At 33.7% G+C, this 18,614-nt stretch overlaps 7 non-coding genes across 7 annotated transcripts; 5 read left to right on the top strand and 2 right to left on the bottom strand.

Annotated features, from left to right (window-relative positions):
• Positions 1-452: 452 nt before the first annotated feature.
• Trnas-aga (transfer RNA serine (anticodon AGA)) lies at positions 453-534 on the bottom strand. Its single transcript has one exon. It is a non-coding gene; the product is annotated as a tRNA-Ser (tRNA).
• A 396-nt stretch (positions 535-930) lies between these two features.
• Positions 931-1,002, top strand: Trnaw-cca (transfer RNA tryptophan (anticodon CCA)). Its single transcript has one exon. It is a non-coding gene; the product is annotated as a tRNA-Trp (tRNA).
• A 1,926-nt stretch (positions 1,003-2,928) lies between these two features.
• On the bottom strand, positions 2,929-3,010 carry Trnas-aga (transfer RNA serine (anticodon AGA)). Its single transcript has one exon. It is a non-coding gene; the product is annotated as a tRNA-Ser (tRNA).
• A 396-nt stretch (positions 3,011-3,406) lies between these two features.
• On the top strand, positions 3,407-3,478 carry Trnaw-cca (transfer RNA tryptophan (anticodon CCA)). Its single transcript has one exon. It is a non-coding gene; the product is annotated as a tRNA-Trp (tRNA).
• A 2,005-nt stretch (positions 3,479-5,483) lies between these two features.
• On the top strand, positions 5,484-5,555 carry Trnaw-cca (transfer RNA tryptophan (anticodon CCA)). The gene has a single exon. It is a non-coding gene; the product is annotated as a tRNA-Trp (tRNA).
• Positions 5,556-7,560: 2,005 nt separating this feature from the next.
• Positions 7,561-7,632, top strand: Trnaw-cca (transfer RNA tryptophan (anticodon CCA)). Its single transcript has one exon. It is a non-coding gene; the product is annotated as a tRNA-Trp (tRNA).
• Positions 7,633-9,637: 2,005 nt separating this feature from the next.
• On the top strand, positions 9,638-9,709 carry Trnaw-cca (transfer RNA tryptophan (anticodon CCA)). Its single transcript has one exon. It is a non-coding gene; the product is annotated as a tRNA-Trp (tRNA).
• The last annotated feature ends 8,905 nt before the right edge of the window (positions 9,710-18,614 follow it).

The raw sequence follows: 18,614 nt of genomic DNA, 5'->3' as shown, positions 1-18,614 counted from the left end.
AAGAAACTGATTTCAAACTGTGTGGATGCAAGGGAGAAATTCTTGAATCCTGTTTCTCGTTCAAGTTACATGTCAGTGAAACACAAAGATCCCCACATCAAATATTCTTGCTACATATCTATTAGTTTTCCTTCAATAACAATTAAATTTCAGGCGGAAGATAGGAAAGCTCACGATTTTGTTTAGTTTAAAGTTTTAACTGCCAAATTTTCGTTAAACTTCACGACTTTATTAGGATTTATCCTGACATTGTGAGTGCTTCCTCTATGCTGTCTTAGCGGTCTTCTTCAAAAGTTAAACTGAATGAAATATGTCATATAAGTTCTCAATTCATTTCGAAAGGTGACTGGTCGTTTTCAGGACAGTATCTTCTATGGTGAACTTACCGGTAACGTTGATTCCTACATGAGCAGTGTGTCATTTATTACAAAAAGTTGACATCAAAAAGTCTGCGTCGTCGACAGGATTCGAACCTGTGCGGGGAGACCCCAATAGATTTCTAGTCTATCGCCTTAACCACTCGGCCACGACGACTTGATACATTCGTCCAAAATTAACTCCTTTATACTTAATACCAGGTGCAGCAACAACCTGTCGTAATTGCCACATCGTCATACGGAAGTAATCTTATAAGTTCTTAATTCCTTATTGGCAAGTCTGAATAAGGAAACTAAGCCTCTGTAAGATATTGTAACTAGAGTTAAATGCCGAACAATTTTGGATGGTAGCCGGAGGCGACATTTTTAATATTTAAGTTTTTCTTGTATATTTTGTCTATAAATTAGATTGATTAGTCTTGAATCGTATACTTTTGCTAAAAGCACAGAAAACACGATTTTAATTTCACAGCCGAAAGGAGGGGTGCAAGTTTAGACAGATCGATAATAACCTGAGCGTTATAGACTGAAAATTCCATCTGGTTGGAAGAAGGAGTCCGTGGCGCAACGGTAGCGCGTCTGACTCCAGATCAGAAGGTTGCGTGTTCGAATCACGTCGGGGTCATATGTATTTTTGCTGCAATTTTCTAGAAATATTAAGAAGGTCTCACATTCAACGTTTGTGTCAATTGAAAGAAACTGATTTCAAACTGTGTGGATGCAAGGGAGAAATTCTTGAATCCTGTTTCTCGTTCAAGTTACATGTCAGTGAAACACAAAGATCCCCACATCAAATAGTCTTGCTACATATCTATTAGTTTTCCTTCAATAACAATTAAATTTCAGGCGGAAGATAGGAAAGCTCACGATTTTGTTTAGTTTAAAGTTTTAACTGCCAAATTTTCGTTCAACTTCACGACTTTATTAGGATTTATCCTGACATTGTGAGTGCTTCCTCTATGCTGTCTTAGCGGTCTTCCTCAAAAGTTAAACTGAATGAAATATGTCATATAAGTTCTCAATTCATTTCGAAAGGTGACTGGTCGTTTTCAGGACAGTATCTTCTATGGTGAACTTACCGGTAACTTTGATTCCTACATGAGCAGTGTGTCATTTATTACAAAAAGTTGACATCAAAAAGTCTGCGTCGTCGACAGGATTCGAACCTGTGCGGGGAGACCCCAATAGATTTCTAGTCTATCGCCTTTTTTTTTCATTAATAAAATTTTTATTACATATTTACATACTGTCACCATGAGACATTCCTCATTGGTGAGAAGTTTTCTATATACAGAGTTGTTAGTAGTTATCCTCCTACATTAGTAAAAAATAAAATACATCTAGATGAGACACGTTAAAAACTTTAAAAATGGTATAGCATATTAGTCCCAATTTATTTTATAGTGATTCATTCATCAAAAGGGTATATGAATTGAACAGGACAGATTCAATATAAGTTATATATTGAAAGCGAGACAACTCTAAAATATTTTCAAAAGTCGAACACACCTAAATGCGATCGATAATTTTACATTGGAATGTGATAGGTCTATCGCCTTAACCACTCGGCCACGACGACTTGATACATTCGTCCAAAATTAACTCCTTTATACTTAATACCAGGTGCAGCAACAACCTGTCGTAATTGCCACATCGTCATACGGAAGTAATCTTATAAGTTCTTAATTCTTTATTGGCAAGTCTGAATAAGGAAACTAAGCCTCTGTAAGATATTGTAACTAGAGTTAAATGCCGAACAATTTTGGATGGTAGCCGGAGGCGACATTTTTAATGTTTTTCTTGTATATTTTGTCTATAAATTAGATTGATTAGTCTTGAATCGTATACTTTTGCTAAAAGCACAGAAAACACGATTTTAATTTCACAGCCGAAAGGAGGGGTGTAAGTTTAGACAGATCGATAATAACCTGAGCGTTATAGACTGAAAATTCCATCTGGTTGGAAGAAGGACTCCGTGGCGCAACGGTAGCGCGTCTGACTCCAGATCAGAAGGTTGCGTGTTCGGGGTCATATGTATTTTTGCTGCAATTTTCTAGAAATATTAAGAAGGTCTCACATTCAACGTTTGTGTCAATTGAAAGAAACTGATTTCAAACTGTGTGGATGCAAGGGAGAAATTCTTGAATCCTGTTTCTCGTTCAAGTTACATGTCAGTGAAACACAAAGATCCCCACATCAAATAGTCTTGCTACATATCTATTAGTTTTCCTTCAATAACAATTAAATTTCAGGCGGAAGATAGGAAAGCTCACGATTTTGTTTAGTTTAAAGTTTTAACTGCCAAATTTTCGTTAAACTTCACGACTTTATTAGGATTTATCCTGACATTGTGAGTGCTTCCTCTATGCTGTCTTAGCGGTCTTCCTCAAAAGTTAAACTGAATGAAATATGTCATATAAGTTCTCAATTCATTTCGAAAGGTGACTGGTCGTTTTCAGGACAGTATCTTCTATGGTGAACTTACCGGTAACTTTGATTCCTACATGAGCAGTGTGTCATTTATTACAAAAAGTTGACATCAAAAAGTCTGCGTCGTCGACAGGATTCGAACCTGTGCGGGGAGACCCCAATAGATTTCTAGTCTATCGCCTTAACCACTCGGCCACGACGACTTGATACCTTCGTCCAAAATTAACTCCTTTATACTTAATACCAGGTGCAGCAACAACCTGTCGTAATTGCCACATCGTCATACGGAAGTAATCTTATAAGTTCTTAATTCTTTATTGGCAAGTCTGAATAAGGAAACTAAGCCTCTGTAAGATATTGTAACTAGAGTTAAATGCCGAACAATTTTGGATGGTAGCCGGAGGCGACATTTTTAATATTTAAGTTTTTCATGTATATTTTGTCTATAAATTAGATTGATTAGTCTTGAATCGTATACTTTTGCTAAAAGCACAGAAAACACGATTTTAATTTCACAGCCGAAAGGAGGGGTGCAAGTTTAGACAGATCGATAATAACCTGAGCGTTATAGACTGAAAATTCCATCTGGTTGGAAGAAGGACTCCGTGGCGCAACGGTAGCGCGTCTGACTCCAGATCAGAAGGTTGCGTGTTCGAATCACGTCGGGGTCATATGTATTTTTGCTGCAATTTTCTAGAAATATTAAGAAGGTCTCACATTCAACGTTTGTGTCAATTGAAAGAAACTGATTTCAAACTGTGTGGATGCAAGGGAGAAATTCTTGAATCCTGTTTCTCGTTCAAGTTACATGTCAGTGAAACACAAAGATCCCCACATCAAATAGTCTTGCTACATATCTATTAGTTTTCCTTCAATAACAATTAAATTTCAGGCGGAAGATAGGAAAGCTCACGATTTTGTTTAGTTTAAATTTTTAACTGGCAAATTTTCGTTAATCTTCACGACTTTATTAGGATTTATCCTGACATTGTGAGTGCTTCCTCTATGCTGTCTTAGCGGTCTTCCTCAATAGTTAAACTGAATGAAATATGTCATATAAGATCTCCATTCATTTCGAAAGGTGACTGGTCGTTTTCAGGACAGTATCTTCTCTGGTGAACTTATCGGTAACTTTGATTCCTACATGAGCAGTGTGTCATTTATAACAAAAAGTTGACATCAAAAAGTCTGCGTCGTCGACAGGATTCGAACCTGTGCGGGGAGACCCCAATAGATTTCTAGTCTATCGCCGTAAGGTAGATGGTGGGTCTTAATTTAAATCCATAGAATTTTTTGATAATTTGTCAAAATGAAGTTTATATCACGCTTTTTTCAAAAATTTAATAAAAAGTATGGGTCACCGTGCATTTTTTCACGCTACGGGTTGAGAAAAATTGTCAGATTTTGTATAGATTATGCATGGAAAACCCAAATTTGGGTGATGAAAAGAAAACTACACCATAGAATTTTAAGATAATATATGAGAATATAGCTCTAATAGTATGCTTTCAGATAAGAAAAAAAAATAATGGGGTCACGGGACTCGTTTTCTTGCTACATTATGAAATAGGTAAATTCACAACACATTCTATTACAAAAAGTAACTTTATCGAGTTATCTCCCCTTTTATCTGAGTTATCTACCCTTATATGGCCAAATTAAAAAAAAAATGAATAAAACAAAAATAATCTGATTTTTGTAAAATACAGCTGTAAATATGATAAAACACATAATTTTCTATATTAAAATGAAAAGTCTTACACATAAATTAAATACCACTCTCAAAATTTGCACATTTCATTAAAGATCTAGACCGAATGTTATATGCTTTTTCAAAAACCAAGATAGAGGAAGACACCCTGTCTACCTTAACCACTCGGCCACGACGATTTGATACAATCGTCTAAAATTAACTCCTTTATACTTAAAACCAGGTGCAGCAACAACCTGTCGTAATTGCCACATCGTCATACGGAAGTAATCTTATAAGTTCTTAAGTGCCAATCTGCCTAAGAATCAGGCAGTGGTGAAAACATGACAAACAAAAACCCTCTCAGGTTGACATTAATTTTTGTTCAAAATGTATAATGGTGCATGAATATAACATTCGTTTCCTTGTCCTGTTCTGGTAATTCAAGATATAATTTGGTTGAAATGCACTAGAAATTAAAAATTAAGGGGAGCTAACTCCGTAATTTGCTATCATTCTAACCAAAATTTATCTAGAGATTTCTCGAATTACCAGACACGCAGAAACGAAAGACCTACCATTTCTAACTCAGGATGAGGGTAACTTCAAAATAGGATGGTTAGGTCGGTGGGTTTTTTTCGGCCATGTTTTGATTTTTTTCAAAACTGCCTGATTCTTACAAAGACTGGCACTTAATTCTTTATTGGCAAGTCTGAATAAGGAAACTAAGCCTCTGTAAGATATTGTAACTAGAGTTAAATGCCGAACAATTTTGGATGGTAGCCGGAGGCGACATTTTCAATATTTAAGTTTTCCTTGTATATTTTGTCTATAAATTAAGATTGATTAGTCTTGAATCGTATACTTTTGCTAAAAGCACAGAAAACACGATTTCAATTTCACAGCCGAAAGGAGGGGTGCAAGTTTAGACAGATCGATAATAACCTGAGCGTTATAGACTGAAAATTCCATCTGGTTGGAAGAAGGACTCCGTGGCGCAACGGTAGCGCGTCTGACTCCAGATCAGAAGGTTGCGTGTTCGAATCACGTCGGGGTCATATGTATTTTTGCTGCAATTTTCTAGAAATATTAAGAAGGTCTCACATTCAACGTTTGTGTCAATTGAAAGAAACTGATTTCAAACTGTGTGGATGAAAGGGAGAAATTCTTGAATCCTGTTTCTCGTTCAAGTTACATGTCAGTGAAACACAAAGATCCCCACATCAAATATTCTTGCTACATATCTATTAGTTTTCCTTCAATAACAATTAAATTTCAGGCGGAAGATAGGAAAGCTCACGATTTTGTTTAGTTTAAAGTTTTAACTGCCAAATTTTCGTTAATCTTTACGACTTTATTAGGATTTATCCTGACATTGTGAGTGCTTCCTCTATGCTGTCTTAGCGGTCTTCCTCAATAGTTAAACTGAATGAAATATGTCATATAAGATCTCCATTCATTTCGAAAGGTGACTGGTCGTTTTCAGGACAGTATCTTCTCTGGTGAACTTATCGGTAACTTTGATTCCTACATGAGCAGTGTGTCATTTATAACAAAAAGTTGACATCAAAAAGTCTGCGTCGTCGACAGGATTCGAACCTGTGCGGGGAGACCCCAATAGATTTCTAGTCTATCGCCGTAAGGTAGATGGTGGGTCTTAATTTAAATCCATAGAATTTTTTGATAATTTGTCAAAATGAAGTTTATATCACGCTTTTTTCAAAAATTTAATAAAAAGTATGGGTCACCGTGCATTTTTTCACGCTACGGGTTGAGAAAAATTGTCAGATTTTGTATAGATTATGCATGGAAAACCCAAATTTGGGTGATGAAAAGAAAACTACACCATAGAATTTTAAGATAATATATGAGAATATAGCTCTAATAGTATGCTTTCAGATAAGAAAAAAAAATAATGGGGTCACGGGACTCGTTTTCTTGCTACATTATGAAATAGGTAAATTCACAACACATTCTATTACAAAAAGTAACTTTATCGAGTTATCTCCCCTTTTATCTGAGTTATCTACCCTTATATGGCCAAATTAAAAAAAAAATGAATAAAACAAAAATAATCTGATTTTTGTAAAATACAGCTGTAAATATGATAAAACACATAATTTTCTATATTAAAATGAAAAGTCTTACACATAAATTAAATACCACTCTCAAAATTTGCACATTTCATTAAAGATCTAGACCGAATGTTATATGCTTTTTCAAAAACCAAGATAGAGGAAGACACCCTGTCTACCTTAACCACTCGGCCACGACGATTTGATACAATCGTCTAAAATTAACTCCTTTATACTTAAAACCAGGTGCAGCAACAACCTGTCGTAATTGCCACATCGTCATACGGAAGTAATCTTATAAGTTCTTAAGTGCCAATCTGCCTAAGAATCAGGCAGTGGTGAAAACATGACAAACAAAAACCCTCTCAGGTTGACATTAATTTTTGTTCAAAATGTATAATGGTGCATGAATATAACATTCGTTTCCTTGTCCTGTTCTGGTAATTCAAGATATAATTTGGTTGAAATGCACTAGAAATTAAAAATTAAGGGGAGCTAACTCCGTAATTTGCTATCATTCTAACCAAAATTTATCTAGAGATTTCTCGAATTACCAGACACGCAGAAACGAAAGACCTACCATTTCTAACTCAGGATGAGGGTAACTTCAAAATAGGATGGTTAGGTCGGTGGGTTTTTTTCGGCCATGTTTTGATTTTTTTCAAAACTGCCTGATTCTTACAAAGACTGGCACTTAATTCTTTATTGGCAAGTCTGAATAAGGAAACTAAGCCTCTGTAAGATATTGTAACTAGAGTTAAATGCCGAACAATTTTGGATGGTAGCCGGAGGCGACATTTTCAATATTTAAGTTTTCCTTGTATATTTTGTCTATAAATTAAGATTGATTAGTCTTGAATCGTATACTTTTGCTAAAAGCACAGAAAACACGATTTCAATTTCACAGCCGAAAGGAGGGGTGCAAGTTTAGACAGATCGATAATAACCTGAGCGTTATAGACTGAAAATTCCATCTGGTTGGAAGAAGGACTCCGTGGCGCAACGGTAGCGCGTCTGACTCCAGATCAGAAGGTTGCGTGTTCGAATCACGTCGGGGTCATATGTATTTTTGCTGCAATTTTCTAGAAATATTAAGAAGGTCTCACATTCAACGTTTGTGTCAATTGAAAGAAACTGATTTCAAACTGTGTGGATGAAAGGGAGAAATTCTTGAATCCTGTTTCTCGTTCAAGTTACATGTCAGTGAAACACAAAGATCCCCACATCAAATAGTCTTGCTACATATCTATTAGTTTTCCTTCAATAACAATTAAATTTCAGGCGGAAGATAGGAAAGCTCACGATTTTGTTTAGTTTAAAGTTTTAACTGCCAAATTTTCGTTAATCTTTACGACTTTATTAGGATTTATCCTGACATTGTGAGTGCTTCCTCTATGCTGTCTTAGCGGTCTTCCTCAATAGTTAAACTGAATGAAATATGTCATATAAGATCTCCATTCATTTCGAAAGGTGACTGGTCGTTTTCAGGACAGTATCTTCTCTGGTGAACTTATCGGTAACTTTGATTCCTACATGAGCAGTGTGTCATTTATAACAAAAGGTTGACATCAAAAAGTCTGCGTCGTCGACAGGATTCGAACCTGTGCGGGGAGACCCCAATAGATTTCTAGTCTATCGCCGTAAGGTAGATGGTGGGTCTTAATTTAAATCCATAGAATTTTTTGATAATTTGTCAAAATGAAGTTTATATCACGCTTTTTTCAAAAATTTAATAAAAAGTATGGGTCACCGTGCATTTTTTCACGCTACGGGTTGAGAAAAATTGTCAGATTTTGTATAGATTATGCATGGAAAACCCAAATTTGGGTGATGAAAAGAAAACTACACCATAGAATTTTAAGATAATATATGAGAATATAGCTCTAATAGTATGCTTTCAGATAAGAAAAAAAAATAATGGGGTCACGGGACTCGTTTTCTTGCTACATTATGAAATAGGTAAATTCACAACACATTCTATTACAAAAAGTAACTTTATCGAGTTATCTCCCCTTTTATCTGAGTTATCTACCCTTATATGGCCAAATTAAAAAAAAAATGAATAAAACAAAAATAATCTGATTTTTGTAAAATACAGCTGTAAATATGATAAAACACATAATTTTCTATATTAAAATGAAAAGTCTTACACATAAATTAAATACCACTCTCAAAATTTGCACATTTCATTAAAGATCTAGACCGAATGTTATATGCTTTTTCAAAAACCAAGATAGAGGAAGACACCCTGTCTACCTTAACCACTCGGCCACGACGATTTGATACAATCGTCTAAAATTAACTCCTTTATACTTAAAACCAGGTGCAGCAACAACCTGTCGTAATTGCCACATCGTCATACGGAAGTAATCTTATAAGTTCTTAAGTGCCAATCTGCCTAAGAATCAGGCAGTGGTGAAAACATGACAAACAAAAACCCTCTCAGGTTGACATTAATTTTTGTTCAAAATGTATAATGGTGCATGAATATAACATTCGTTTCCTTGTCCTGTTCTGGTAATTCAAGATATAATTTGGTTGAAATGCACTAGAAATTAAAAATTAAGGGGAGCTAACTCCGTAATTTGCTATCATTCTAACCAAAATTTATCTAGAGATTTCTCGAATTACCAGACACGCAGAAACGAAAGACCTACCATTTCTAACTCAGGATGAGGGTAACTTCAAAATAGGATGGTTAGGTCGGTGGGTTTTTTTCGGCCATGTTTTGATTTTTTTCAAAACTGCCTGATTCTTACAAAGACTGGCACTTAATTCTTTATTGGCAAGTCTGAATAAGGAAACTAAGCCTCTGTAAGATATTGTAACTAGAGTTAAATGCCGAACAATTTTGGATGGTAGCCGGAGGCGACATTTTCAATATTTAAGTTTTCCTTGTATATTTTGTCTATAAATTAAGATTGATTAGTCTTGAATCGTATACTTTTGCTAAAAGCACAGAAAACACGATTTCAATTTCACAGCCGAAAGGAGGGGTGCAAGTTTAGACAGATCGATAATAACCTGAGCGTTATAGACTGAAAATTCCATCTGGTTGGAAGAAGGACTCCGTGGCGCAACGGTAGCGCGTCTGACTCCAGATCAGAAGGTTGCGTGTTCGAATCACGTCGGGGTCATATGTATTTTTGCTGCAATTTTCTAGAAATATTAAGAAGGTCTCACATTCAACGTTTGTGTCAATTGAAAGAAACTGATTTCAAACTGTGTGGATGAAAGGGAGAAATTCTTGAATCCTGTTTCTCGTTCAAGTTACATGTCAGTGAAACACAAAGATCCCCACATCAAATAGTCTTGCTACATATCTATTAGTTTTCCTTCAATAACAATTAAATTTCAGGCGGAAGATAGGAAAGCTCACGATTTTGTTTAGTTTAAAGTTTTAACTGCCAAATTTTCGTTAATCTTTACGACTTTATTAGGATTTATCCTGACATTGTGAGTGCTTCCTCTATGCTGTCTTAGCGGTCTTCCTCAATAGTTAAACTGAATGAAATATGTCATATAAGATCTCCATTCATTTCGAAAGGTGACTGGTCGTTTTCAGGACAGTATCTTCTATGGTGAACTTATCGGTAACTTTGATTCCTACATGAGCAGTGTCGTTTATTACAAAAAGTTGACATCAAAAAGTCTGCGTCGTCGACAGGATTCGAACCTGTGCGGGAAGTATAACAATACATAAAACCTTTTTTTTTATAATTCAATATTCATTTCAATTACTGGCTTGTTACAATATCCTTCAGAAGTCCAAGCTCCTCCTGATGTTCCCTGTTACATTCCACTAATTACTCAGGGCAGTAGTTAGTTGTAAAATTCATATTACATCAAATTTAACTTTTAAATTTAGTTTAAATTAATGGATCTCTATGAAATTTTACCATAAGGTTCAATACCACAAAAGGAAGGTTGGGATTGATTTTGGAGGTTATGGTACCAACAGTTAAGGAATTAGGGGCCATAAATAAGCATTTTTGTAACTTCCAGACAATAACTTGTGTGTTAGTGTATGGATCTCTCTGACATTGTACCACAAGGTTCAGTATCACAAAGGGAATGCTGGGATTGATTTTGGAGGTAATTGCCTCAAGATTTTAGGAATTAGGGGCCAAAAAAAAGGGGCAAAAAACAAGCATTTTTCTAGTTTCATGACAATAACTTTTATGTAAGTGTATGGATCTTTCTGAAATTGTACTACAAGGTTCCATATAACAAAGGAAAATCTGGAATTGAGTTTGGGGGTAATTGCCTAAAACTTTTAGGAGTAAGGGGCCAAAAAGGGGCTAAAAATAAGCATTTTTCTAGTTTCCAGACAATAACTTGTGTTCAAGTGTATGGATCTCTCTGAAATTGTACTACAAGGTACCATACCACAAAAGGAAGGCTGGGATTGATTTTGGGAGTAATTGCCTCAAAATATTAGGAATTAGGGGCCAAAAAGGGGCAAAAAACAAGCCTTTTTCTAGTTTCAGGACAATAACTTATGTGTAAGTGTATGGATCTTTATGAAATTGCACTATAAGGTTCCATATCACAAACGAAAAGCTGGGTTTGAGTTTGGGGGTAATTCCCTTAAATGTTTAGGAATTTGGGACCAAAAAGGGGCCAAAAACAAGCATTTTTACAGTTTCTAGACAATAAATTGTGTTCAAGTGTATGGATCTCTCTGAAATTGTACTGCAAGGTACCATACCACAAAGGGAAAGCTGGGATTGTGTTTGGGGTGATGAATCATAAGGGGGTTCAAAAAATTGGGGGGTGGGGTTCCTTTTTTCCTTTTTTTTTTCTTTAAAATTTTCCATTTTAAGTTGGTTATTTTTTATTTATATATAAAAGCAAATAATAATGATAGGGTTTGATTTCATCAAAAATTGAAATATTGGGGTTCTTTGATATGCTGAATTTAACCGTGTATTTAGATTCTTAATTTTTGGTCCCGTTTTCAAATTGGTCTACATTAAGGTCCAAAGGGTCCAAAATAAAACTTAGTTTGATTTTAACAAAAATTGAATTCTTGGGGTTCTTTGATATGCTGAATCTAACCGTGTATGTTTTTAGATTTTGGATATTGGACCATAATAGGTAAATTAAATTTTTTTAAGTTCTTAGACCACATTCATTCTGTGTCAGAAACCTATGCTGTGTCAAATATTTAATCACAATCCAAATTCAAAGCTGTATCAAGATTGAATGTTGAGTCCATACTTGCCCCAACTGTTCAGGGTTCGACCTCTGCGGTCGTATCAAGCTGCGCCCAGCAGGGAGCATTTTATTTGTCTTTTGATCAGATATGTAATACGATTTGTAAGTTGAAAAACTAACAATTGTTAAAAAGTAGTTAAAACCAAAATATTCTTCGTCAGAAATTTTATATCCAAATACTAAATGTTTTAATATGATCTTAAAAGTTATTTTACTTCTCTTTAAAACTTCATTTATTTTGTTCCAAAAATGTTCTAAATACGGACATAGTATAAAGAAGTGATCGTAATCTTCTTCTTGTGTACAAAAGTTACAAAAACTATTGTTTATAATTTTCCACCCGAATAAAAGTTTCTTTGTAGGTAGAATATGTTGTAGTAATTTTCATCTAAACATTTTAAGTTAATCTTCTTTTAAATATTTGAATAAGAATTCATATTAATTGTTTTGATATAACACATCATCTATATTAAGTATACGCAGCTATTTTTTTTGGTCCAATAGTTGTTTCAATTTTTTTTTATCAGAGAGCTTATATAAAAGTTTGTTTGATAGTGATTCTAATTTTATAGGTAAACCTTTCCATATAAATTGGTTTCTTTTTATATTAACAGTGCTTTTTATAGAATTTTCCGACTTTAATATGGCTGCCCAGTCTTTTGGTTTTGATTTCTTCACCAAATTAATTTCAGCTATCCAGTTTGATTTATTTTTTAGTTTATTTGAAATGACATCTTGTGAAACGCAGCCCTTTTCATCTATGATATCATTTACATAAATAAGATCGCTTTTAATCCAATTTTTTAAAACTATAGCTTAATTTTCAAATTTAATGAATTTATTATTCCATAATATTTGTTTTCTCATATCTGTAAATGTTTGAGGCTGTTTTGTTATACCCTCACCAATTAATTTCCAACATTTAAAGATAGTTTTATAAAAATCTGGGATTCTTTCAAGGCTTTCTTCTTGATTATCCCCACTGTTTGTTTGAAACACTAGCCAATTTGACCCAAAATTATAGAAATAGTACTGAGGTATAATTTCCCAATCTCATTCACAATCACTTACTAGTCTTTTAATCCCCTTTTAAAGCAATAAAATAACTTCTTATATCTACCATATCTAATCCCCCTTTTCATATGGACCAATGATAGAATTTCTTTTAACTTTATCTTGTTTATTCTCCCAAACGAATTAAAAACAACTTTTTTCTATTGTTTTCAAATATTTCTCAGGAACTATACAATACATAAAATCAATTAAAAACCAATTGTTCAGAGAACAATTGAAGGTCTTTCCACAAAAAACATGTATTATAATATAAAAATAGTAAAATTCGTTTAAAAATGTCATTTCCAGCTTCAAATGATAGCCTTATGTACGCTGATTCCAAAAATATGGTTTCTATACAACATTTTTTAAATAAGGGAGATAATTTGTTACTTCCGGTTTGAAAAATGTTACTTCCGGTATTATTCAAACGTTTAATTGACACTGATATCAAAAATATCTGGTTCTATAAACTTTTACATCATTTAAGTACAAAAAAAGCTACTTCCGGTTTACACAAGGTCACTTCCGGTTGGCTTTTCGTAGGTTAAATGGCTTGAAACCTAATGCAAAAAGTCCCATGGATTTATCATGTATACATATGAGGTAAAAGCAAAGGTCAAAATCTAGAACGTCAATTTAACCTATGACCTTGAGCTCAATTTCAAGTTCATCAACCAAGGACCTAAAATCAAAAGACCCTAGGGCTTAATTATATTTGGTTGATGAGTTATATCACTATATGCATATTTTTAAATAAAAGAGGGGAGAAAACTCTGATTTGATGTAAGCGTACCCTTTAAACCGATATGTATGTGTTACGACATGTTGCAACTAACAATTAAATAAAAATATGTTGTCGATATCTTATATCGTGTTTGAAAAGATGTGAAAATAAGCCAAAATCCAAATTTAAAAATGACCTTGACCTTTGACCTTGACCCTATTTTCTATTTTTTTTGGACCAAGGACCTCAAATAAAAAGACCCTGGGTCCCTATCACTTATGGTTTACCAATTACAATTACATTTTACTTATTTTAAATACAGAAGGGGAAATAACTCTCATATGTAGTTTCCGGACCGCTTCGGTCAAAATTATTCTTAAGATCCTGAGGATATAGCGAAAAAATTGGAGAGATAACTTTGTCATAATCTTTTACGGTTGCGAAGGAGATGCGTACACAAGAAAAACAGTGTTTGGGGAGATAATTCTTACAATAAAAAGTATTCGGCTAAACAGGGTCAGTTTCAAAATTGCAATAACTGTTCGATATCATACACAAAAAATCTAAGCGACATCTTGCGAAACAAAAAAGCACCGTCAGAAAAAAAGTGGCGGAAGAAGAAAAAAATAATAATAATTAAAAACCAATTGTTCAGAGAACAATTGAAGGTCTTTCCACAAAAAAAACAAGAATTTTGATATGAAAATAGTAAAAATAAGGTTTAAAATGTCATCAACTGCGTCAAATGATAGCTTATAGTACGCTGATTCCAAACATATATGGTTTCTATACAATATTTTTTAAATAAGGGAGATAATTTGTTACTTCCGGTTTGAAAAAGGTTACTTCCGGTATTATTTAACTGTTTAATTGACACTGATTCCAATAATATATGGTTCTATATACTTTTACATTCAAAAAGTACAAAAAAAATAGCTACTTGCGGTTTACACAGGGTCACTCCCGGTTCCTTTTTCAAGGTCATATGGCTTGCAACTAAATGCAAAAAGTCCCATGGCTTTATCATGTATACATATGAGGTAAAAGCAAAGGTCAAAATCTAGAACGTCAATTTAGCCTATGACCTTGAGCTCAATTTCAAGGTCATCAACCAAGGACCTCAAATCAATAGACCCTAGATCTTAATTATATTTTGTTCATGAGTTATATCACCATATGCATATTTTTAAATAAAGAGGGGAGAAAACTCTAATTTGATGTAAGCGCACCCTTTAAACCAATATGTTTGTGTTACGACATGTCGCAACTAACAATTAAGTAAAAATATGTTGTCGATATCTTATATCGTGTTTGAAAAGAGGTGAATATAAGCCAAAACTCAAATTTAGAAATGACCTTGACCTTTGACCTTGACCCTATTTTCTTTTTTTTTGGACCAAGGATCTTAAATCAAAAGACCCTAGGTCTTTATCACTTATGGTTTACAAGCTACAACTACATTTTTCTTATCAAAAATACAAAAGGGGAAATAACTCCCATATGTAGTCTCCGGACTGCTTCGGTCAAAATTATTTTTAAGATCCTGAAGATATAACGAGCAAATTGGTGAAATAATTTTGTCGTAATCTTTAACGGTTGCGAAGGAGATTTGTACACAAGAAAAATCGTGTTTGGGGAGATAACTCTTACAATAAAAAGTGTTCGGCTAAACAGGGTGAGTTTCAAAATCGTGATATCTGTTCGATATCATACGCAAAAAATCTAAGCGACATCTTGCGAAACAAAAAAGCACCGTCAGAAAAAAGTGGCGGAGGAAGAAAAAAATAATAATAATTAAAAACCAATTGTTCAAAGAACAATTGAAGGTCTTTCCACAAAAAAAAACATGTATTTTAATATGAAAATAGTAAAATTCGGTTGAAAATGTCATTTCCAGCGTCAAATGATAGCTTATTGTACGCTGATTCCAAAAATATAGGGTTTCTTTACAATACATTTTAAATAAAGGAGATAATTTGTTACTTCCGGTTTGAAAAATGTTACTTCTGGTATTATTCAAACGTTAAATTGACACTGATACCAAAAATATCTGGTTCTATACACTTTTATATTAATTAAGTACAAAAAGAGGCTACTTCCGGTTTACACAAGGTCACTTCTGGTTGGCTTTTCTAAGGTTAAATGGCTTGAAACCTAATGCAAAAAGTCCCATGGCTTTATCATGTATATACATATGAGGTAAAAGCAAAGGTCAAAATCTAGAACGTCAATTTAAACAATGACCTTGAGCTCAATTTCAAGGTCATCAACCAAGGACATCAAATCAAAAGACCCTAGATCTTAATTATATTTGGTTCATGAGTTATATCACTATATGCATATTTTTAAATAAAAGAGGGGAGAAAACTCTAATTTGATGTAAGCGTACCCTTTAAACCAAAATGTATGTGTTATGACATGTCGCAACTAACAATTAAGTAAAAATATGTTGTCGATATCTTATATTGTGTTTGAAAAGAGGTGAAAATAAACCCAAATCCAAATTTATAAATGACCTTGACCTTTTACCTTGACCCTATTTTCCTTTTTTTGGACCAAGGACCTCAAATCAAAAGACCCTAGGTCCCTATCACTTATGGTTTACCAATTACAATAACATTTTACTTATTTTAAATACAGAAGGGGAAATAACTCTAATATGGAGTTTCCGGATTGCTTCGGTCAAAATTATTCTTAAGATCCTGAGGATATAACGAGCAAATTGGTGAAATAATTTTGTCGTTATCTTTAACGGTTGCGAAGGAGATGCGTACACAAGAAAAACAGTGTTCGGCTTAACAGGGTCAGTTTCAAAATCGTAATAACTGTTCGATATCATATGCAAAAAATCTAAGCGACATCTTGCGAAACCAAAAAGCACCGTCAGAAAAAAGTGGCGGAAGAAGAAAAAAATAATAATAATAATAATTAAAAGCCAATTGTTCAAAGAACAATTGAAGGTCTTTCCACATCAATTTTCTAAATAATTGATGAGAAGCTTATTCTGATTTACTCAAAGCTACTATTGGCGTCCAATCATAGGTTTCTTCATACTGATTCAATGAACACATGGTTTCTATTGACTTTTACCTGAAAAAAGGGAGATAATTGTCAACTTCCGGTTTAGAAAATGTCACTTCCGGTCTCATATGATAGCTTTATTTACACTGATTCCAAAAATATATGGTTTATATATACTTTTGCCTTTAAAAAGGGAGATAATTGGCTACTTCCGGTTTAGAAAATGTCACTTCCGGTCTCATATGATAGCTTTATTTACACTGATTCCAAAAATATATGGTTTATATATACTTTTGCCTGTAAAAAGGGAGATAATTGGCTACTTCCGGTTTAGAAAATGTCACTTCGGGTCTCATATGATAGATTTATTTACACTGATTCCAAAAATATAGGTTTATATATACTTTTGCCTGTAAAAAGGCAGATAATTGGCTACTTCCTGTTTAGAAAATGTCACTTTCGGTCTCATATGATAGCTTTATTTACACTGATTCCAAAAATATATGGTTTATATATACTTTTGCCTGTAAAAAGGGAGATAATATGCTACTTCCGGTTTATGAAATATCACTTCCGGTCTCAAATGATAGATTAATGTATGACCATTCAAAAAATATATGGTTTCTATGTACTTCTACATGAAATAAGTGCAAAAATGACTAATTCCGGTTCACTCAAGGTCACTTCCGGTTGACATTTTTCAAGGTCATATGTCACCCAACATTTTGCAAAAGATCTTATGGCTTTATCATGTACCAATATGAAGTAATAATCAATTTACCTTAAAATAAAACATTTCAGGGGCAACAACTCCAATAAGATGTCGCTGGATTGTCTCAGACCAAACGTATCATATCTTCATCACAATATAACAAACTTTTTGCACTTGTTCTTTAATATATAACATTAAAAATATCGGAGAAAATGCAAAAACAAGCAAAAGACAAAATTCAGAACATGACCTTGACCTTTGACCTTCACCTCATTTTCGAAGTTACGATCCAAGGACCTCAAATAAAAAAACTATAGGTTTAGTCGGCTTACAGTTTATGAGTAACAAAAACATAACGACACATTTATTTGATAAAGGTAGATAACTCCTATAAAATTTCATCGAATTGCTTCGATCCAAAATAGCCAAAAATTCCGGAGGATGTAATGAACAATTTAGAAAAAGAATTTTGTCAATATCTTTTTTTGTTACGAAGGAGATGCACACACTTGATAAACAGTGAATAGGGAGATAACTCTTACAAAGATAATTGTTCAGCTTAGCAGGATGAAATTTAAAAGCGCATAAACTATACGATACAATATGAGAAATATCTAAGCGACATATTGATAAACAAATATTTATCGCAAGAACAAAATTTGGCGGAAGAAAAAAAAAATAATTAAAAACCAATTGTTCAAAGAACAATTGAAGGTCTTTCCACATCAATTTTCAAAATAATTGATGAGAAGCTAATTCTGTTTTACTCAAAGCTACTATTGGCGTCCAATCATAGGTTTCTTTATACTGATTCAATAAACATATGGTTTCTATAGACTTTTGCCTGAAATAAGGGAGATAATTGTCAACTTCCGGTTTAGAAAATGTCACTTCTGGTCTCATATGATAGCTTTATTTACACGGATTCCAAAAATATATGGTTTATATATAGTTTTGCCTGTAAAAAGGGAGATAATTGGCTACTTCCGGTTTAAAAAATGTCACTTCTGGTCTCAAATGATAGATTTTTTTACTCTGATTCCAAAAATATATGGTTTATATATACTTTTGCCTGCAAAAAGTGAGATAATTGGCTACTTCCGGTTTAGAAAATGTCACTTTCGGTCTCATATGATAGCTTTATTTACACTGATTCCAAAAATATATGGTTTATTTATACTTATGCCTGTAATAAGGGAGATAATATGCTATTTCCGGTTTATGATTTATCACTTCCGGTCTCAAATGATAGATTAATGTATGACCATTCAAAAAATATATGGTTTCTATGTACTTCTACATGAAATAA

The sequence above is a fragment of the Mytilus californianus genome, unplaced genomic scaffold (assembly GCF_021869535.1).
Source record: "Mytilus californianus isolate M0D057914Y unplaced genomic scaffold, xbMytCali1.0.p SCAF_16, whole genome shotgun sequence".
In the NCBI taxonomy this organism is placed as follows: domain Eukaryota; kingdom Metazoa; phylum Mollusca; class Bivalvia; order Mytilida; family Mytilidae; genus Mytilus; species Mytilus californianus.
This window is presented reverse-complemented; position numbering and strand designations above follow the sequence as displayed.